Source organism: Aegilops tauschii, chromosome 7 (genome assembly GCF_002575655.3).
Source record: "Aegilops tauschii subsp. strangulata cultivar AL8/78 chromosome 7, Aet v6.0, whole genome shotgun sequence".
Lineage (NCBI taxonomy): Eukaryota > Viridiplantae > Streptophyta > Magnoliopsida > Poales > Poaceae > Aegilops > Aegilops tauschii.
The window spans coordinates 10,612,819-10,635,945 of NC_053041.3; the positions used below are offsets into that span (position 1 = coordinate 10,612,819).

The 23,127-nt window shown below is 46.5% G+C and overlaps 1 long non-coding RNA gene and 1 pseudogene across 1 annotated transcript; one reads left to right on the plus strand and one right to left on the minus strand.

Annotated features, from left to right (window-relative positions):
• Positions 1-15,643: 15,643 nt before the first annotated feature.
• Positions 15,644-16,614, minus strand: LOC141027676 (uncharacterized; annotated as a pseudogene).
• Positions 16,615-16,878: 264 nt separating this feature from the next.
• Positions 16,879-18,120, plus strand: LOC141027720 (uncharacterized). Its single transcript, XR_012189529.1, has 2 exons — positions 16,879-17,277; positions 17,368-18,120. It is a non-coding gene; the product is annotated as an uncharacterized lncRNA (long non-coding RNA).
• The last annotated feature ends 5,007 nt before the right edge of the window (positions 18,121-23,127 follow it).

Here is a 23,127-nt window from a genome sequence, read left to right on the forward strand (position 1 = left end):
ATGGTTTTCCAAGCTCATGCCCGGTTCGAGAGATATGATGTCTCCGACAAGTTCTTCAGGTGTAAAATGGAGGAGAATAGTTCTGTTAGTGAGCACATACTCAGAATGTCTGGGTTGCACAACCGCTTGACTCAGCTGGGAGTTAATCTCCCGGATGACGCGGTCATTGACAGAATCCTCCAGTCGCTTCCACCAAGCTACAAGAGCTTTGTGATGAACTTCAATATGCAGGGAATGGAAAAGACCATTCCTGAGGTATATTCAATGCTGAAATCAGCGGAGGTGGAGATCAGAAAAGAACATCAAGTGTTGATGGTGAATAAAACCACTAAGTTCAAGAAGGGCAAGGGTAAGAAGAACTTCAAGAAGGACGGCATGGGAGTTGCCGCGCCCGGTAAGCCAGTTGCCGGGAAGAAGCCAAGGAATGGACCCAAGCCTGAGACAGAGTGCTTTTATTGCAAGGGAAATGGTCACTGGAAGCGGAACTGCCCCAAATACTTAGCGGACAAGAAGGCCGGCAACACCAAAGGTATATGTGATATACATGTAATTGATGTGTACCTTACCAGTAATCGTAGTAGCTCCTGGGTATTTGATACCGGTGCGGTTGCTCATATTTGTAACTCAAAACAGGAACTACGGAATAAACGGAGACTGGCGAAGGACGAGGTGACGATGCGCGTCGGGAATGGTTCGAAGGTCGATGTGATTGTTGTCGGCACGCTACCTCTGCATCTACCTATGGGATTAGTTTTAAACCTCAATAATTGTTATTTAGTGCCAGCTTTGAGCATGAACATTGTATCTGGATCTCGTTTAATTCGAGATGGCTACTCATTTAAATCCGAGAATAATGGTTGTTCTATTTATTTGAGAGATATGTTTTATGGTCATGCCCCGCTGGTCAATGGTTTATTCTTGATGAATCTCGAACGTGATGTTACACATGTTCATAGTGTGAATACCAAAAGATGTAAAGTTGATAACGATAGTCCCACATACTTGTGGCACTGCCGCCTTGGTCACATTGGTGTCAAGCGCATGAAGAAGCTCCATGCAGATGGACTTTTGGAGTCTCTTGATTACGAATCATTTGACACGTGCGAACCATGCCTCATGGGTAAGATGACCAAGACTCCGTTCTCCGAAACAATGGAGCGAGCGACCAACTTATTGGAAATCATACATACCGATGTGTGCGGTCCAATGAGTGCTGAGGCTCGCGGAGGATATCGTTATGTTCTCACTCTCACTGATGACTTAAGTAGATATGGGTATGTCTACCTAATGAAACACAAGTCTGAAACCTTTGAAAAGTTCAAGGAATTTCAGAGTGAAGTTGAGAATCAACGTGACAGGAAAATAAAATTCTTACGATCAGATCGTGGTGGAGAATATTTAAGTCACGAATTTGGTACACACTTAAGGAAATGTGGAATAGTTTCACAACTCACGCCGCCTGGAACACCTCAGAGAAATGGTGTGTCCGAACGTCGTAATCGCACTCTATTGGATATGGTGCGATCTATGATGTCTCTTACCGATTTACCGCTCTCATTTTGGGGCTATGCTTTAGAGACTGCTCCATTCACAAATAGGGCTCCGTCGAAATCCGTTGAGACGACACCGTATGAATTATGGTTTGGGAAGAAACCTAAGCTGCCGTTTCTAAAAGTTTGGGGATGCGATGCTTATGTCAAGAAACTTCAACCTGAAAAGCTCGAACCCAAATCGGAGAAATGCGTCTTCATAGGATACCCTAAGGAAACCATTGGGTATACCTTCTACCTCAGATCCGAAGGCAAGATCTTTGTTGCCAAGAACGGGTCCTTTCTGGAGAAGGAGTTTCTCTCGAAAGAATTGAGTGGGAGGAAAGTGGAACTTGATGAGGTGATAGTCACCCCTTCCGAACCGGAAAGTAGCGCGGCGCGGGAAGATGTTCCTGTGGTGCCTACACCGACTGGGGAGGAAGTTAATGATGATGATCATGAAGCTTCGGATCAAGTTCCTACTGAACTTCGTAGGTCCACAAGGACACGTTCCGCACCAGAGTGGTACGGCAACCCAGTCCTGGAAATCATGTTGTTAGACAACGGTGAACCTTCGAACTATGAAGAAGCGATGGCGGGCCCAGATTCCGACAAATGGCTAGAAGCCATGAAATCCGAGATAGGATCCATGTATGAAAACAAAGTATGGACTTTGACTGACTTGCCCGATGATCGGCGAGCCATAGAAAACAAATGGATCTTTAAGAAGAAGACGGACGCGGATGGTAATGTGACCATCTACAAAGCTCGACTTGTCGCTATGGGTTATCGACAAGTTCAAGGGATTGACTACGATGAGACTTTCTCGCCCATAGCGAAGCTGAAGTCTGTCCGAATCATGTTAGCAATTGCCGCATACTATGATTATGAGATATGGCAGATGGACGTCAAAACGGCATTCCTTAATGGCTTCCTTAAGGAAGAGTTGTATATGATGCAGCCGGAAGGTTTTGTCGATCCTAAGAATGCTAACAAAGTATGCAAGCTCCAGCGCTCAATCTATGGGCTGGTGCAAGCATCTCGGAGTTGGAACATTCGCTTTGATGAGATGATCAAAGCGTTTGGGTTTACACAGACTTATGGAGAAGCCTGTGTTTACAAGAAACTGAGTGGGAGCTCTGTAGCATTTCTCATATTATATGTGGATGACATACTATTGATGGGAAATGATATAGAATTCTTGGAAAGTATAAAGGCCTATTTGAATAAGTGTTTTTCAATGAAGGACCTTGGAGAAGCTGCTTATATATTAGGCATCAAGATCTATAAAGATAGATCAAGACGCCTCATTGGTCTTTCACAGAGTACATACCTTGACAAGATATTGAAGAAGTTCAATATGGATCAGTCCAAGAAGGGGTTCTTGCCTGTATTGCAAGGTGTGCAATTGAGCACGGCTCAATGCCCGACCACGGCAGAAGATACAGAAAAGATGAGTGTCATCCCCTGTGCCTCGGCCATAGGGTCTATTATGTATGCCATGTTGTGTACCAGACCTGATGTAAACCTTGCCGTAAGGTTGGTAGGAAGGTACCAAAGTAATCTCGGCATGGAACACTGGACAGCGGTCAAGAATATCCTGAAGTACCTGAAGAGGACTAAGGATATGTTTCTCGTTTATGGAGGTGACGAAGAGCTCGTCGTAAAGGGTTACGTCGACGCTAGCTTCGACACAGATCTGGATGACTCGAAGTCACAAACCGGATACGTGTATATTTTGAATGGAGGAGCAGTAAGCTGGTGCAGTTGCAAGCAAAGCGTCGTGGCGGGATCTACATGTGAAGCGGAGTACATGGCAGCCTCGGAGGCAGCACAGGAAGTAGTCTGGATGATGGAGTTCATTACCGACCTAGGGGTGATTCCCAATGCGTCGGGCCCAATGACTCTCTTCTGTGACAACACTGGAGCTATTGCCCTTGCGAAGGAGCCCAGGTTTCACAGGAAGACCAGGCATATCAAGCATCGCTTCAACTCCATTCGTGAAAGTGTTCAAAATGGAGACATAGATATTTGTAAAGTACATACGGACCTGAATGTAGCAGATCCGTTGACTAAACCTCTCCCTAGAGCAAAACATGATCAACACCAGGACGCAATGGGTGTTCGATTCATCACAATGTAACTAGATTATTGACTCTAGTGCAAGTGGGAGACTGTTGGAAATATGCCCTAGAGGCAATAATAAATGGTTATTATTATATTTCTTTGTTCATGGTAATTGTCTATTGTTCATGCTATAATTGTATTGTCCGGAAATCGTAATACATGTGTGAATACATAGACCACAACGTGTCCCTAGTAAGCCTCTAGTTGACTAGCTCGTTGATCAACAGATCGTCATGGTTTCCTGACTATGGACATTGGATGTCATTAATAACGGGATCACATCATTAGGAGAATGATGTGATGGACAGGACCCAATCCTAAGCATAGCATAAAAGATCGTGTAGTTTCGTTTGCTAGAGCTTTTCCAATGTCAAGTATCTTTTCCTTAGACCATGAGATCGTGCAACTCCCGGATACCGTAGGAGTGCTTTGGGTGTGCCAAACGTCACAACGTAACTGGGTGACTATAAAGGTGCACTACGGGCATCTCCGAAAGTGTCTGTTGGGTTGGCACGGATCGAGACTGGGATTTGTCACTCCGTGTGACGGAGAGGTATCTCTGGGCCCACTCGGTAATGCATCATCATAATGAGCTCAATGTGACTAAGGCATTAGTCACGGGATCATGCATTGCGGTACGAGTAAAGAGACTTGCCGGTAACGAGATTGAACAAGGTATTGGGATACCGACGATCGAATCTCGGGCAAGTAACATACCGATTAACAAAGGGAATTGTATACGGGATTGATTGAATCCTCGACATCGTGGTTCATCTGATGAGATCATCGTGGAACATGTGGGAACCAACATGGGTATCCAGATCCCGCTGTTGGTTATTGACCTGAGAGGCGTCTCGGTCATGTCTGCATGTCTCCCGAACCCGTAGGGTCTACACACTTAAGGTTCGGTGACGCTAGGGTTGTAGAGATATGTGTATGCGGAAACCCGAAAGTTGTTCGGAGTCCCGGATGAGATCCCGGACGTCACGAGGAGTTCCGGAATGGTCCGGAGGTGAAGAATTATATATAGGAAATCAAGTTTCGGCCACCGGGAAAGTTTCGGGGGTTACCGGTATTGTACCGGGACCACCGGAAGGGTCCCGGGGGTCCACCGGGTGGGGCCACCTATCCCGGAGGGCCCCGTGGGCTGAAGTGGGAAGGGAACCAGCCCCTAGTGGGCTGGGCGCCCCCCCATGGGCCTCCCCCCCTGCGCCTAGGGTTGGAAACCCTAGGGTGGGGGGGGCTTCCCACTTGCCTTGGGGGGCAAGGCACCCCCTTGGCCGCCGCCCCCCACCCTAGATGGGGTTTGGCCGGCGCCCCCCCCCCCTCCCAGGGGGCCTATATAAAGGGGGGAGGGAGGGCAGCAACATGACAGCCTTGGGCGCCTCCCTCCTCCCCTGCTACACCTCTCCCTCTAGCAGACGCTCGGCGAAGCCCTGCCGAGATCCCGCTACATCCACCACCACGCCGTCGTGCTGCTGGATCTCCATCAACCTCTCCTCCCCCCTTGCTGGATCAAGAAGGAGGAGACGTCGCTGCACCGTACGTGTGTTGAACGTGGAGGTGCCATCCGTTCGGCACTCGGTCATCGGTGATTTGAATCACGGCGAGTACGACTCCGTCATCCACGTTCATTGGAATGCTTCCGCTCGCGATCAACATGGGTATGTAGATGCACTCCTTTCCCCTCGTTGCTAGTATACTCCATAGATGCATCTTGGTGAGCGTAGGAAAATTTGAAAATTATGCTACGATTCCCAACAGTCATCTAATCTCGGCTACGAGTCAGAGAGACATAGTTTCCGGTGTTGGCGGGCATTGGCGGCGTTTTGCACCGTTACCTTGATGAAGGCATCATCGTGTAACTGTTGTCGACCCACTCGTGCTGCTTCGGGGGAAACCCTAGGATCTGGTCTTCCAGATCGGACGATCGCGGTACTACGGTGCTGTTTCTCTCTCGGGAGTATCGTTTGTGCAGCAGCGATGGAAGACAGAGGCAGGAGGTGGAGCGGCATCGTCTTGAACGGAGCTTCGGTGGAGCTGTTAAGTCATGCATGGCCGACAGGTGCTACGCTGAGTCATGCCTAGTTGGCAGGTGCTACGCACGATGGATCTTCCAGTGTCTTCGCGTCTGGACGAACGAGCGTAGGGCGGTGGCACCGTTGGGCGCCGTGGTGGCGTCGACGGATGTCCGGACTGGCAAGGATGATGCGGATGTTTCTTCTGAAGATGGGTAAGTGGTCAGATGATGATGGCGCCTTCTAAAACGTATGCATGTGGTATGCGCTTTAGGTAGGCTGCACCGGCTGTTTGTCCTGATATTTTATGTGGATGGATCGGCGACAACACCGGTTTTAGATATGGGGAGTGAGAGCACTCCGTATTATCGAGTTTGTAGGTGTGAGTGATGGCTTCGGGTGGATTGATGTATGTTCTTGTCAGACCTTTATGGAATAATTAATAAAAATGGTTGTACATCGATTGATGCAGAAGCCTGGGATTTAACCTCCTCTTAAAAAAAATAAAGGATCTTCTAGAGATGCTCTAAGATATTTCCTAGTTGGGAACATCATTGTTTTCATTTATTTGAGACGCATATTGGAGCACAGCATTTGCTGATTAAGCATATGCATGATGCATGCCAACATGACACTTGGGTAATTAACAAGACTACTCTTCCTACAGTAATACAGATTCACGCGTAAGGTCAACTCTAAAAAAGATGTATCGGGATCAGCTTCCATTTCAAATACTCCATGGTGGAATATGATGTCACGCTTGTTATCAAGGTTTTGGATCGGGAGTGAACAATAGACTAGCCAGACCAGTGTGCCAGGGTGGTCTAATAGTAGAAATATTTACATAAATTTATTTATTTTTGAAGAAATAATTTTTCTACTACACTATATACATTAGTAGAATGCACATGCGTTGCCATAGGTATTTTAAAAATCTCACGGGTTCATCATGATCATGTTCTACTGGGAAAAAAAATCTGATGTTTATGGATATAAGATATTCCTCATTCCAATTAATGTCGCCAAATTTCTCGATCCATCAAACCATGGGTATAAGTGCAGAAGTAAATGAATCTGAGGCCCTGTTTGGTTCATAAGTTCTAGGACTTTTTCTAGTCCCAACTAAAACGTCCCTAGTCCCAAAAAGTCCCTCCATGTTTGTTTCCAGGGACTAAAAAGTCTCTAGTCCCTCCCTAGAGGTTATTAAATGACATGTAAAGGACCATGTTACCCCTAGTATACAGAAAAATAACAACCAAACAACATCATGAGGCGGCGGGGCAATGGATGCAGGGAGGGGCATTGTTGAAAAAGTCCCAAAAAAGACTCTCCTTGAGAGTCTTCTTCATTTAGTCAAAAAAGCAACTCTTAATCCCTAGTAGTCCCTCATGTTTGGTTAAAAAGTTTTTAATAGAGACTTTTTCTAGTCGCTACATCAAAAAGTCCCTGAAAACAAACACCCCCTGAGTTCAATGCCCATGGGTTGCCACTAGATAATAAATGTTTTTTTCGATAAAGGGCGGATTTTATTAGCTCATAGTGAAGCATCAAGAGGATACAAACACAATAAGCAGACACCCGGCCTCTGCATAACTAGGATGCACACAGCCAACACCAACGCACACACACACAACACGCCAGCAAATAGCAAAGTCACATGCGACCAAAGCTATGCGTAGGCGATGAAAAATTAAAACCCAAGCGATCATATCCACGATCGGCAAATTACGACAATGACCATATCCGCACCAACTATCTTATGACACCACATGGACAACGAATTTCTTCAACAGCAACGCCTTCAGAAAGGGAGCGGCGCTCAAGCACCGTCGTCACCGGATCCAACAACAAATGCTAGAATCTAGATTTTCACCCTGAAGAATCAGTCCGAGCATAACCGAGCAATACCTTCAACAAGGTAACGATGTAAGAACAACATCACCATTGCCAGGTATTCCAATTGGCCAGACCTAGACTTTCACCCCGGAGCTCGAGACCGAATGCATAAGTAGCACCACCATCGAAGTCACTCATGTGCTGTCGCCACCACTTCTCCACGATCCCAACAACTACATGCGATGTGATTGCTGTCGTTGCATAACCATTCCTTTGCGTCAAGTCGCTGCCCATAGTTTGCATCTCACCGTCGAAGTCAACCATTAGCCTGGAAAATAGACTTTCCGATGACCGTCGACATCGTGGAGCTGTAGGAGGCGCTGCAGCACACAGCCAATTGGATGTAGATCACCGCAACCAAGCTGTCCAGATCTGACCGCTGCGCCATCCGCATGGATGAGGATTTCTGGACCCCCACGTGGTCGCGGCAGCAGTGAGGGCAGCGATGACCTGGGCAGACCGAGCTTCCCGGCACCAGCCATTAGCCGGATTACCACTAGCCGCCGGTCATGCCCGTCCCTGGGCCCCACCTGCACATCACGGATCAGGGGCCAGCGGATCCAGATCCTTGGGCGGGACCGCGCACGGGAGGACGACGCCCAGGCCACACGGCCGAACGACGCCGCGCGCCGGCGACGAGCTATGATCCAAGCCACAGCATAGAGCCCCACGGCGGCGAGCGCCTCCGCCTCGGCCAAACAGCTCCTCTCGATGCCGTTGTCCTCTGCGCTCGCAGAGAAGGTAGGCTCGAGCCACCACACACCTTCCACCTTTGGTGAAAGGGCAGCGCCGCCGCCGCCGCCGCACCTGCGGCCGGCAATGACGGCGGCGAGTACAGATCTGGGAAGGATGTGCTGCTGGCTAGGTTCGAGGGGGCCTCCGGAGTTGCCCGGGCGTGTGACCCGGGAGGCAGTTTTTATGTCTAGAAAGAGAAATGTTGTGTGGTGGGGTCATTGACTATCCACATGGGATGGTACTTCCCATTCGTCATTGCCGCCTTCCTCTCCTCCACATGAGACTATTTAGTACCGCAAGATGAATGGGGTTCTCGACCAGCATTTTTTGTATCATATAAGGAAGTCTAGGGCCACAAAGGTGCAAACATCCAAAGATATAATGTTGCTCGAAAGCGACTAGGCAAGCTTCCATGGAATACTCAGCGTTTCAAATGTTTAGAGATGAGACATCTAGATTTGGATTGAGCATCAGCATTATCTCAGCCTGCGTAAAATAAATTAAAATATATGAGAAAGATAAAATACTCCTGAGTTTTAGGAAGCTAAGAACCCAATATATATATATATATATATATATATATATATATATATATATATATATATATATATATATATATATATATATATATATATATATATGGGGAAAAAGAAGTGTATAAAATTAGAATAACATGGCGCAGTACCATGTCAATCAATAATTTAAGCTAGGAAGAAAGAGTACATAATTCAGTCTGGTGTTTTTATTTCCATTCACGGTTCATTGACATCAAGTTATCTTCTCCCTTCCTTTGTGCGAGACTACACCTACATATTTTAAGTCAGATTCGTACATGAGCTTTTTTGCGCACATAACTAAACAAAGATCATGCTTTCGCTTTTAAATCCTGACTGGATGCTAGTATTTATTCCATGGTTCTGAACTCAATTAACCAGAAGGGTTGATACAATACAATCCATCATCGCTGCGACAGCCGATACAATTAATTTATAATGTAAAATGGACGGATCCAGCACAAAAAGGCCACCAAAATACACATATGCATACATCCACCACCATTTGGACAAAAAAAATCCATCCACCACTCTCTGGAAAATCCCGTACTTACCGCAGCTCAGTGATGATGAACAATCCCGGCCTTGGACATCCTCCAACTCAGAGGTGACGTATGACCAGCTCGCTGTGGAACCGTCGCTCCCGCCGGCACAGTAGCTTCCGCGACTCCATCCCCCTCCTGCAGAGCCGCCGTTCTTCAGCAGGCCCAAGTTGGCGGCTACCCCATCACCTGAACAAATCATAGGCACCAATAGTAACTGGAAATGGCACTAATGAACGCACTGGTGAATCTGAAGCCATGGAAAGAAATTAGTGAAATTCAAAAGAATAAATCTGGGACATCTCTCCGATGTATCTTAAGTATAATCCAGACAGTTTCCATATTAGTGAAATTCATCATTCGACATCTCCTTGACAGTTTCCATATTTTCATTTGACTCGAGGAAAACAATTAATTCAATAGTATTTTGCAGCATGTACTTTGACAATCTTTAAAACAAAAAAAAAGTATTCATGAAAAGCCCAATATGTATGATATGCGGAAGCAAATGATGTTGAAGCATGCTCAGTGTAACACCCTGGGAATCATGCTACAGTAACTCCCTGTGATTAAGCTAATCATGTCGCTAAACAGGGCTTGATCACATTTGAATCACCTTCCTTTTCAAACTCCTAGTTCAAACTTCAAATATAATTAAAGTGAAAAATAAAAGTTTTCAAAAACTCAAACAAAAATGTTCAGTGGGTGCCAAATATTACACTGGTAATTATGGTGGAGAAAACACATTTTTATAAAATACCTAAATACTTTTAAATAAAATAAAACAAAAAAGGAAATAAACAAATAAAAAAAAGAAAACAGAACACAGTCAGAGAAAAAAAAAGGAAAAGGCCCTTTCCCCCCCCCACTGGACCCGTGGGCCATCTGCACCGAACCCCCCCGGCCCAAACTGGGCCGCACCCCCGCACCCCCGACCCCGGCCCAGCCCACCTCTCCTCCCTCGCCCCCTTCCCTGTTCCCCCGACCGGGTCGGAACAGGGGCGCGCTCCCGCCCGACCACCTCGCCGGCACCGACGCCGGAGAGGATAAGGTCGCCTGCGGCCCCCGCCTCCTCGGGCCCCTCTCCCACTCGCCCCGCTCACTCTCGGCCCCTGCGCCTCCCCCATCCCCTCTCCTTCGCGCCGCTCCTTGCTCCCCCCATCATCCCGAGCGCCTCCGTCGCCGCCCGCCGTCGCAGCCGCGGCCACCGACCCTCCATCCCCTCGCAGACGTGCTCAATAGCCCCGTCGTCGTCCCCTACGCCTCCTGCCACCTCGGGCTGGAGCTCGGAGCCCCTACAGCGACCGCGACGACTTCATCTTCCTCCTCGACCACCTCGGATCGCCGCCACCCGTTCGTCGTCATCAAGCCTTCCCCGCGCCCGCTTAGCACCTCTGCAGACCCCCTGTGAGCATCTCTATCCTTCCCCTCACTCAACGCGCTCGATTGCGAGCTCTAGCAACTGATCCGCCATCGGCCGAAATCTTGCTCCGCCGCTCACCTCGCCGTCGCGGCCACAGCTCACGCAGCTGGCGTTTGAGCACACCATCGTGCTCAACATCTCCGTAGGATGCCGTAGCACCCACTAGCTCTTTCCCTCATGCCCCCTGCGTCTTTCCCGTCAGTGCCGTGCTCTGGTCGCCGCCTCGGCTCATCGCCGGTGCCATTCCCGACCACCTCGGCACCTGCCGCTTGCCGCGCCCGACGCGCGCGAGCGTCAGCTCATCGTAGGACCTAACCACGCTCCAAATGGGCCACTGTGGCCGATTCCCGAAGCTCACCCGCGCCGCGCCGCCGCATTGGGGCTCGCCGGAGCCCCTCTCCGGTGCCCTGCCGACGTGGCCGGTCGGGCCCCACCCCAGTGCCCCTGCCAGTGGCCCCCACGGGCCCCAGTTGACTGGGTTGACCCAGTCAACTGCTGACTGGGCGGGCCCAGTCACTGACATGCGGGCCCCTCCGCAAAAATTAAAAAAATAAAGAAAAAGAAAATGTTTTATAAATAAAAATAATTAGTTTAACTAAACACTCACTGACATGTGGGGCCCACCCCTCTAATTATACTGTTAGATTAGTTTAATTAAGTATTAGACTAACAGAGGCTGACATGTGGGTCCTACTGGACCCACCTGTCTGGTTTGACTGGTCAGCCGACCTGTTGACTTGCTGACGTCAGCATTGCCCCATGCTGACGTCATAATTCATTTTTCTTAATATAAATAATTTCAGAAATTCAAATAAACTTTGAAAATTCATATCTTTTAAACCGTAACTCGGATGAAAATGTTTTCTATATGAAAGTTGCTCAGAACGACGAGACGAATCCGGATACGCAGCCCGTTCGTCCACCACACCTCCCTAACCTATCGAACTCGCAACTTTCCCCTCCGGTCCGTCTGTCCGAAAACGTGAAACATCGGGAATACCTCCCGGATGTCCCCCCCCCCCTTCACCGGTACCACCTACTGTCGCGTTAGGACACCCCTAGCACCGCTCATTGTCATGTCACGCATCGTCATGCTTATGTTTGCATTGTATTTACTGTTTCTTCCCCCTCTTCTCTCCGGTAGACTACGAGACCGACCCTGCAGCTGCCCAGTTCGACTACGGAGTCGACGACCCCTCCTACTTGCCAGAGCAACCAGGCAAGCCCCCCCCCTTGATCACCAGATATCGCCTATTCTTCTCTATACTGCTTGCATTAGAGTAGTGTAGCATGTTACTGCTTTCCGATATCCTATCCTGATGCATAGCCTATCCTTGCTACTACTGTTGTTACCTTTACCTGCAATCCTACATGCTTAGTATAGGATGCTAGATTTCCATCAGTGGCCCTACATTCTTGTCCGTCTGCTGTGCTACACTATCGGGCCGTGATCACCTGGGCGGTGATCACGGGTATATACTTATATACTATATACATGACACATGTGATGACTAAAGTCGGGTCGGCTCGTAGGAGTACCCGCAAGTGGATCTTTGTGGCGGAGCGACAGGGCAGGTTGAGACCGCCTAGGTGAGAGGTGGGCCTGGCCCTGGTCGGCGTTCGCGGATACTTAACACGCTTAACGAGATCTTGGTATTTGATCTGAGTCTGGCCATTTGGTCTATACGCACTAACCATCTACGCGGGAGTAGTTATGGGTATCCCGGCGTCGTGGTATCAGCCGAAGCCTTCGTGACGTCAGCGACTGAGTGGCGCGCGCCGTGTTGGACCGCTTTGACGCAACCGCCGTGATCGTGTGGGTTGCTAGGTCTGCTCGCGGCCGCGTTCGCAACGTGTAGGTGTGCATAGGGCGATGGGCCCAGACCCCTGCGCGCTTAGGATTAGACCGGCGTGCTGACCGCTCTGTTGTGCTTAGGTGGGGCTGCGACGCGTTGATCTTACGAGGCCGGGCATGACCCAGAAAAGTGTGTCCGGCCAATTGGGATCGAGCGTGTTGGGTTATGTGGTGCACCCCTGCAGGGAAGTTTATCTATTCGAATAGCCGTGTCCCTCGGTAAAAGGACGACCCGGAGTTGTACCTTGAGCTTATGACAACTAGAACTGGATACTGAATAAAATACACCCTTCCAAGTGCCAGATACAACCCGGAGATCGCTCTCTAACAGGGCGATGAGGAGGGGATCGCCGGGTAGGATTATGCTAGGCGATGCTACTTGGAGGACTTCACTCTATTTTCTTCTATACTCTGCAAGATGGAGATGTCCAGAAGCGTAGTCTTCGACAGGACTAGCTATCCCCCTCTTATTCCGGCATTCTGCAGTTCAGTCCACTGATATGCCCCTTTACACATATACCCATGCATATGTAGTATAGCTCCTTGCTTGCGAGTACTTTGGATGAGTACTCACGGTTGCTTCTCCCCCTCTTTTCCCCCTTTTCCTTTCTATCTGGTTGTCGCAACCAGATGTTGGAGTCCAGGAGCCAGACGCCACCGTCGACGACGACTCCCATGACACTGGAGGTGCCTACTACTACATGCAGGCCGCTGACGACGACCAGGAGTAGTTAGGAGGTCCCAGGCAGGAGGCCTTGCCTTTTCGATCGTTGCTACTTTTGTGCTAGCCTTCTTAAGGCAAACTTGTTTAACTTATGTCTGTACTCAGATATTGTTGCTTCCGCTGACTCGTCTATGTTCGAGCAATTGTATTCGAGCCCTCGAGGCCCCTGGCTTGTATTATAATGCTTGAATGACTTATTTATGTTGTAGAGTTGTGTTGTGATATCTTCCCGTGAGTCCCTGATCGTGATCGTACACATTTGCGTGCATGATTAGTGTACGGTCAAATCGGGGGCGTCACACTCAGGAAACTGTAGCTTAAAGCATCAGAACCTTAAATGTGTCTATTTCTGTTTTTTTGAAACAAAGTTAGAAAGTTAAGCATACAAACAAATGGGTAGTGTGTATGGAAAGCAAAATTAGAAAAATAATAATGTAAATTTCTGTTTTTTTTAAAGTTAAGCATGCATTTAAAATATATTAAATGTGTATATAAAATGTTTCTGATGTATAAAAAATATACAATGTGTACAGAACAAAGTAGACATAAAAAAGTAAATGTTTTCAAAAATATTAATCATGTATTTGGACGATGTTAACTGTGTATATAAAAATGATCATGATGTACACAAGAAATATAGAATGTGTACAGAAAAATTAGACATCAAAAAAATTATATGTTTAAAAAAGATGAAAATTAAATTGGAAAATGTTAAACGTGTATATCTAAATGGTTGTCATGCATACAAAAATATACAATGTTTATGGAGAATATAGAGATAAAAAAATATTTTACCAAATGTTAATTATGTATTTTCAAAGTGTTAATAATGTATTTTCAAATTTTTAAATGTGATAAAAAATGTTTCTGGTGTATAAAAAACTGTACAGTGTATATGAGTAAACGTAGACATAAATATATATATAAGTTGTCAAAAATGTTAATTATATATTTAGAAAATGTTACACGTGTATATAAAAATTATTCTTGGTGTATATAAAAAATGTAGAAAGAAAACGAACAAAAACTATAAAATTGAAAAAGAAACACAAAAAACAAAGAAAGCAAAAAAACCATAAAACCCAAAGAATATACCAAAAAATAAGAAGAAAAAAGAAAGAAAAAACAAGAAGATAAAAACATGCTACCATTAATTACTAAAATGTACTTTGTTATTTTCATCGCACCGCAAATATTTGTTGGGCATCACCAAGGACGAATGATAACAAAATGTGTAATGAGATACCTCCAACTAGGTAGATATTTTTGTTATCTAATAAGTTAAAAACATCTTGAGTACACTTCAAAAATCAACCCATCTTTATTTTTTTGGGCAACACCACTTATCATGTTATTTGTCATGTGACATCGTAAAATATTTTAAGGGATATACCGATGTCTCGAGAGTGTGTATGAGGGGTGACTTTTTCTCCCCCGTTGAAATGCATGGGCATGATTTCTAGTTACTCTTAAAGAACACAAAGCCTGCCCTTGTTCGAAAAAAAAGAACCAGAAAGCCTGCCCTACCGTATTGGCTGTTCATCCTCAGGCTCTTCACCCTTGGGAATGTATCCGGTGCACCCGCACTTGTGGTGCTACCGGTGCACCGGATGCAATAGAATGTTTTAAAAATTCTCAAAAATATCTATCACATTAATGCAACATCAATGTTTGACGTCACAAAATTTCGTGTAAAAATATGAAATATTTTTTGAGATACAAAAATGACAAATTTTGACATCAGTGTGATAATAGGCCAAATCTAAAGCCCAAGTTATGTTATGTACTATTCAGTATTGAATTTGTTATTTTTTTTTTAAGTTATGTTTCGAATTTTAACTTGAAATTTTGTGACAACCTACATTGATGTTGTATGAGTGTGCTAAATTTTTTTCAGAATTTTTTAAACATTTTAAATGTGCAATGTGAGTTCAGTGCATCGGTAGCACCACAAGCTCCGGTGCACCAGATATTTTCCCCTCTGCCGCTTGGTCAAACGTCGTGAGTTCGACGTTTTTACATTTTGCATCCTAAAAAAAAGTAAAAATGAAAGCGACCAGACTCAAACCCGAGACTTGCTGCTGCGGAAACCTTGGCTTTGCCACCTAGGCCATGACCTGTCATGATGTTCATTAAGAGATGCCACATATTTAACTATTAGTTGAGCGTTTGAATTCAATAGTTTGAAAATATTTGAGATTTTTCGCACGGTATGAGTGTTCTCAAGGGGGGCGGCGGTATACTCGATATCGAAACAACATTATTATTATTATTTCAAACGAAAGTAATGTTGGTTTTACATGAACATTGTTTCTGGCAGAAAATAGATTATTAACTATCAAAGTCATATGGCCCTAGCAAGACATTGTTCAGGTCGCCCAGCTTGATCAGCTCCTCGTTTTCGTTGATAAATGTCTGGCTATCCATGTGAAGATCATGCCCGCAGTCGCTGACATGGTCAGTCGCCTTCTCCACACGCTCGGGCAGTTCAAAGGACCACGGGTCGTCGGCGTCGCCCCTGGGGACATGGAAGTCCCTGAGCATGGCGTCGCAGAGATCGAGGGTGCCGATAGCGACATCGTAGTCCACCTGGCAATACCTGAGGCCCAGCGCCTCCTCCGTACCTTTCTTGGCTTTCTAGAGTGCTTCCTTCACCTTGCCGCCGGCAGCTGCCACACGGATCTTGAGGATGTCGACAGCGACAAGGGACAGATCACGGAGGTCCTTGGCCTGGAAGATCCTTTTGTCCGACCGGAGAGTCTGCACGCAGAATTCCTGGGTCACGTTCAGGTGCTTGTTGCGGCAGCTGCTCGAAGCGTTCTTGCAGGTTTCTACCACAAGGTCCACCACCTTGATCTTGTCGCCGCGCCCGCCGGCATGTGCGCGGATGCACACAAAAAGGAGCATGATGGCAACCGAGGAGAAGGCAGCGGTCGCCCGTGCGGTTGCCATTGCTGCAAGGATAGCTGCAATTGTATTGTAGGCTTTGTAGCTGAGAGAGAGGTGGAGATGAATTGATAGTCAGATTTTGTAGTGCAAAGATGGAGGTGGTGTACGGTTCTTGTGACATCTATATAGTGCAGCAGCAGGTTCATAAATCCAATGCAGCTTAGTCACGGATATCCAAATAATTAGTATTCCGGACACTATATGCACAGATATATGTAGATCCACATTTTGGGTGTGCTAGTATTAATACGTGTGGCATGAATGTGTTCTAGTTTTATGTATTTCTAGAGTGAATCTCACTTTATTTCCCCATATCACAAAATGGATTTGGGACATTAAAGGAAGATTATGCGCAGTCTGCCCTTGATAATCTATCTATCTATATCTACGTCTATCTATCTATCTATATCTTCATCTCTATCTCTATCTCTATATCTATACCTATCTATATGTATACTATATACTATATATATATATATATACACACACACACACATATCTATCTATCTATCTATCTTGACCTCTATCTCTCTATCTATATTTCTATCTATCTATATCTATACTTCTGCTAATTAGCCACTACCTAGAAATTACCATGTTAATCGGTAAAATTTAAGATAATTGGCAACCCGTGCCCCTTCCTAAATACATTTAATTGCTTACACCCATTTAGGATACGCTTGCACGATGGATATATACGATACACATGCATCATTATTAACCCGGAACACCTTTAAGCTTACATAAAAAATGGCATCCAGGAGACACTATATTAGATAATACTGCCCATGATTAAATAGGAGGAAATCCAATTGTCCATCGAGGTATATGTGCAAAGAGTTAAACATTGATCATTTGGATATCCATGGGGCATATTGCATTTGGAAACCCTACTCAGTGCACTATATATAAACCATAATCATAGGTATGTACTCCACCTCAACCCATCCATCTCTGCACTACAGTTCCATTTGATCCATTCATCATCTCCCTCAATTACAATATATTTTTCTAGCAAGCCTGGCAGCAATGGAAACGGTGCAAACCCACTGCTTAGAATTCTCTGGAATTGTCATCATTCTCCTTTCCGTGGCCATCACCGCTCAAGCTTCTGACACCAAGCCCATGTCATCAAGCATCATGTTGGAAGCATGCAAGAATGTCTCGAGTGACTTCTTCAAGGTGCGCTTCACATATGACTTTTGTGTATCAACGCTCCAGTCAGACAAACGAAGCACCGACGCGAAGGACTACCGCATCCTAGCTCTCGTGGCCGTCAACGCCATGAAGCCCTGAGCCACGGCCATGACGGCCAAGGTTGAGAACTTGATCCATGGTGCCACCAAGGACAAGCTCGCGACTCACGCCCTTGGGTCCTGCCGAGTGGACTACGGTGGCATGGTGAGCACCCTCGAAATCTGCCATGATATCATCGAGAGCTTTGAGATTCGCAAAGGCAACGAAGGTCCGACGCCCTTCGACCTGCCTGATTGCATTGCGAAAACAACCAAAGCCATCAACGATTGCGCTGACAAAACAGAGTTTACGTCGGTTTCAGAAGGGTTAATGAAGGAATATGAGGAGTTATCTATGATGGCCAGCCTCAGCAGCTCTTTGCTACATCTCTACATCACTTCACCTCCTCCTCGTGGACTAGGATTACATATTCCTAGTAACTAGAATTGTATGATGATGGTTAATTAAAATTTGATGTTGTTCATATCGTTTGGGGTATGAAAGCAAATAAATATATAACTTAATTGATGAAGGTTGTTTGTGTGTTAGAATGATGGAGATTGAAAAATCATGCAATCGAGGGTTCATGGGGGATGGTTGTAGGGGTATTTATTAATGGAGGGGGGGGCAGTTTGTCCTTACCCTGTTAAGGAACCCAACAATGCTTGGTTGGGGCAGAGTGTGGCCAAGGAGAACATCGGGTGGCAACCACACCTATTGAGTGGTATGGACGGAGAGAAATCGTAAATTTTTCAGTGGCAAAACCCCACCGTTGTGGATGGTGGTAATGATTAGACCTTGTCAAGGGCACATTTATTAGCGTAGGTTGGCACTCGGAACTTATGGGAAACATGCGTTGTTGCCCATACTTGATCTCGATCTGATGAGATATTACATTTCATGCAATTTTTATACAATTTTTGTTCCTAAAAATAATTTACAACTTTGCACTATGGTTGTACGAATACTGTCGGTCTGTTCCTCTCAAAACTTCATGTTTCAGCTACATGGCAGAGCCACATCAACAACATGATTCAGAAACCACTGAGCTCGATCCGTCTCCATTTGTACTAACCACTGAACTCTATCCATTACACTGGCGTTTGGATTATATAGCAATACATTCAGATCAATCACGTTTGAACCCTAGCCCACCACCGGCAAGTTTCCGCTGGCCAGGTTGACGTGTACGTATCAAAACACCACTAAACACAAGTGTTTGATCAGCTGACCCAAATAACTTCAACTGGTTTTATTGGGGGTTGTTTGTTTCCTTTCAAATATAAGTAAGATGTGGATTACTGAGGCCGATGATCTATGATTGGGAAACATTACAAAGGAAAGTCTAATGTCCTTAAACAGAATTGGATGGGATTATCTTGTTCCATAGGCGGCCCAAACTACTCATTAAGTTATCGTGCTCAATGTATTAAGGCATCATGATATTTGCACTACATAACTGTTACATAACCTATTGTCGGTGGGCCAAATTGTTTTCCTTTTACATTGGGCCCAGTTTTTTTCCTCCTACTCTGCATGAACTACCTAGTATTTTGTTAGGTCTGCCATATGGTCCTCAGAAATAAGAGAGGGCTTGAGGTACACATGCAAAGTTGTCGCCCCATTGAGCAGGTTAAGCTGTCTGGGACGCCGGGAATATACCTGGCCATGGGCAGCCCTGCCCGGACGGCCTGACCTGACCCGACCTGAAAAAGCCCGACCCGGCCCGGCCTGGCCTTGCCCACGGGTCGGGCCTGGTCCTAGATTTTGAGCCCGAAGGCTAGGCCCGGGCCCGCCATATTTGCGATTTAACAAAGAGGCCTGGCCGGCTTTTACACTGGCGGGCCGGGCTTGGGCCTGATTTTTAGGACCGCCGCCCGGGCCAGGACGGGCCTTGGTTTTCTACACCGGGCTTGGTTAGGCCTGGCCCGAAGCCTGGCCCAGCCCGAGGAATGGCCATGTATAGTCGAGAAGAGCTTTCTATAATAATCGAGGATGATGGGAAATTCTAATTAGGATTTGATGAAGAGCTCGTAATTATTGATTTTTTTAGTAGTTAGCAATTGTGAAAATAGCACAACTTTCCTCCTTTTCTCCCATAAATTTGTTGGTGAAATAACATTATCACTTAGACAAAGCACATTTTTTCTCTCTTTGTCACATATATGGCCCATATATCATTTAGTTTCTCCTTAGTGTATCATGTTCGACCTTTCAGGTTTGGATCCACCAATTTTCTCAACTCGCATATCTTTTGTGTGAGCTCTATTCAAAGGGAAAGGAGAGCCAACTCCTGGTTGCTATGATCAACCAAACAAGCCTATGTTTTGCATCTCGTTTCTGTTGCGCTTGCCCGCCTTGCATCTTGCTCCTTGGCACACCATTCACTGGATTGTTTTATGTTCCCAAATTATGCCATCATTTCCCTTTTACTTATCTCTGCAATTTTCTCCTGCATGGTAGGCGTGCTCAGAGGGGGATGTGCATGAGAGGAAGGACCATGTGTGGATGGGCTAGTAACAGAACCAGTCTTAAATAATTTCCTAATTTCTTTGCATGATCTCAAGGAAGAATTAGGCCTAATCGTCAATAATTACCTAATAACTCGTGCGATTTTATAAACTTAAAATGTCTGAGCTCATGTGGAACCTGTACGTATTATCACAGGACAACTTCACACCCGACATGGAGAAGCAGGACGATGGGTCGCTGAGGTGGTGTGGGCCTTCATCATTGACTTCTATCTGGTTCAGTATACTTCGGAGCGCACTTCTGATGAAGGGAAATATGCAGTCAATGCAACTGAAACAAAGACTATCCTTACAGAGTCCGTCCCGAGTGTGACGGTTGGTCTGGTGTCTGGCGACTTGCGGGCGAGCTAGGTTTCCGTGACCGCCGCCGTCCTATCCGCTGTGTTTCTTCCTCGTTTCTTTCCCAATCCATACCCATCCACCACAAGCCTTTTGCACGATCTAGGGCGTGCGATCGTACACCACCATCTTGCCCTAGTTTCCAGTGTGTCAGATCGGATCTTGATTAGTCTGTGCGACGGGCGATGGAGAAGATGGAAGGTCTGCTGAAGGATTTGAAGCTTTCGGAGAAAGAGAAGAAAGGTATTAAGATTGGTTGGTCGGGATCTGGGAAGGCGGGTGTTGTCGAAACACAAGCGCTGGCCAAGTTGCTTTCAGAGAAGCCGGTTTTTGTGGAGGCCATGGCGGAAACCTTGGGTCGGATCTGGTGTCCCGTCCGAGGTCTGGATTGTGAAGAGGTGGGGGAGAACATTTTCCTCTTTACCTTTGGCCAGGAATCGGGGAAGAAGATGGCTTTAGAAGGAGGGCCGTGAGAGTTTGGGAATAATCTGCTGGTGGTTGAGGACTATGATCCAAGTAAGAGGATTGAAGACTATGCATTTGATACCATTCCTATCTGGGTTCGTATTCTTCGGTTGCCATTGGGGAAGATGAATCGAGCTGCTGGAGAAGCCATTGGTGTGGAGATGGGGGAGGTGCTGGATGTGGAGGCACGATCTGATGGGAAGGCGTTCGGGAAATATATGCGGGTTAAAGTGAGGATAAATATCAAGGTACCTTTGATGAGGGGTTTCACTCTAGAGGAAGATGAGGATGAAGGAGGCCAGGGTAGAAGGGTCATGGAGATTGCAAATGGAGAGGAGGAGGAAGGAAAGAACTGGTGTCCCTTCGAATACGAGTTCCTGCTGGAGTTTTGCTATATTTGTGGCATCATCGGTCACGAAGATAAGATGTGCAAGGACAAACCTGTGAAGGGGGGTCGGCGGCAATTTGGCCCATGGTTGAGGGCCTTCATGGAGAAACGTAGGGGTGGTGTAGGAAGAGGAAAATGGGGTGAGGGTGGAGTGCACTTGGGGGACCGAAAATCTGGACCCAGAGGTTTTGGTTAGTGGAAAGGTAGAAGCTCTCCAGGCAGTGATGATCCATCATGGAGGAAGAAAGGAACTAGTTGGGCAGACATGGTAGAGGAGGAGGAGGGAAACCAGGTGATCACTACCCGTTTAAAGGGAAGAGATGCTGGAGTGAGGGGTGGATTACAGGAACAACTAAGGTACCCTGCAGCAGACAAATTGGGTGATGGGGGCAGGAGTGGTGGGCAGGACATGATAAAAGGTACTGATGGGGATGCCAATCCAAATAATGGGGAGAGCCCGTTAGTCTTACAACTGCCATTGGCTGCTCACGTTGGTCCAAGGGTGCTGACGACTAGCGGTGATAGCGGATAGATTGAAAAACTGCTGAACAAATGAGACACGGATCCCAATACCATGCAGTCTGGGACAACACTGACCAATTCCTCTCCCATTCAGCCGACGGCAGACAAGGGCGTAAGAATCGAGGCCATGCAGGGAAACATGCAGATCGACATGACTGCAATACCGTTTGTTGTTGGAGCTGACTGTGGAAATGTGCAAAAACAAAAGGAGGGGGGGAAGCTAGGGACTGGCACATTTAACAGATTGAAGGGGAGGAAGGGGGAGGGAGCGGGCCATACTCAAATTGAACCCTTGTTTGGTCTGGGAGGGAAGAGGAGCATGGAGCAAAAGGGCGGTGGAGGAGGCCGATGGGGATAGTACAAAGAAACTGAAGCTGTCAGCTGAAGGTCAGAGTGAGGCTAAGGAGGATCACGTAGACGCTGGGCTGCATAATCAGCCTGGCGCAGCACAATGAAAGTTGTTGCATGGAACTGCCCGGGACTGGGGAATAGGCCGGCAGTTCAAGGTCTTCTGGCTCTCCAGAAGGAGGACCCCGACATTCTGTTCTTGTCAGAGACACGTCTTGATAAGGGTAGGATGGAGAAGTTTCGTGGTATGTTGGGGCTGCAGCATATGATAGTGAGGAGTAATAACGGCAAGGGTGGTGGTCTTGCACTGTTCTGGAGGAAAGGAATAAACGTAACTTTGAGATGGATGGGCCGGATGCATATTGATGTGATAGTACAGGAAAAGGATGGCTTCCAGTGGCGGCTTACTGGTATCTATGGTGAATCTAAAACAGAAAAGAAAGTAGACACTTGGAGATTGCTACGCACACTACAACACCAATCAAATCTTCCCTGGGTCTGCATGGGTGATTTCAACGAGGTCCTTTTTAACCATGAGAAGCAAGGAGGGGTACCAAGGAGCCACTCTTATTTACAAAACTTTCGTGATGCTTTAGATTTTTGTAACCTTAAAGACCTTGGTTTTGAGGGTGATGTTTTCACCTGGAGGAATAACCATTAGCGCATTGATGGTTATCCTGAACACTCAGACCGTAGACCTATTTCTCTGTGGGTTGATGGCAGTAGGCGGATGATGAATAGGGGAGGTGGTACAGAGGTGAAGCGATTTGAAGCCCGGTGGTTACTTGAGGAGGACTGCGACAACTTGGTTCGACAGGAATGGGAAAGAGCTTCTGGTCCTTCAGTGGCTAGAAGGCTTGCAGCCGTCAATAACGCATTACATGTATGGAGTCGGGATGTTTTGGATGATTTACAAAAATGAGCAAGGATTCTGAAACAGGAACTA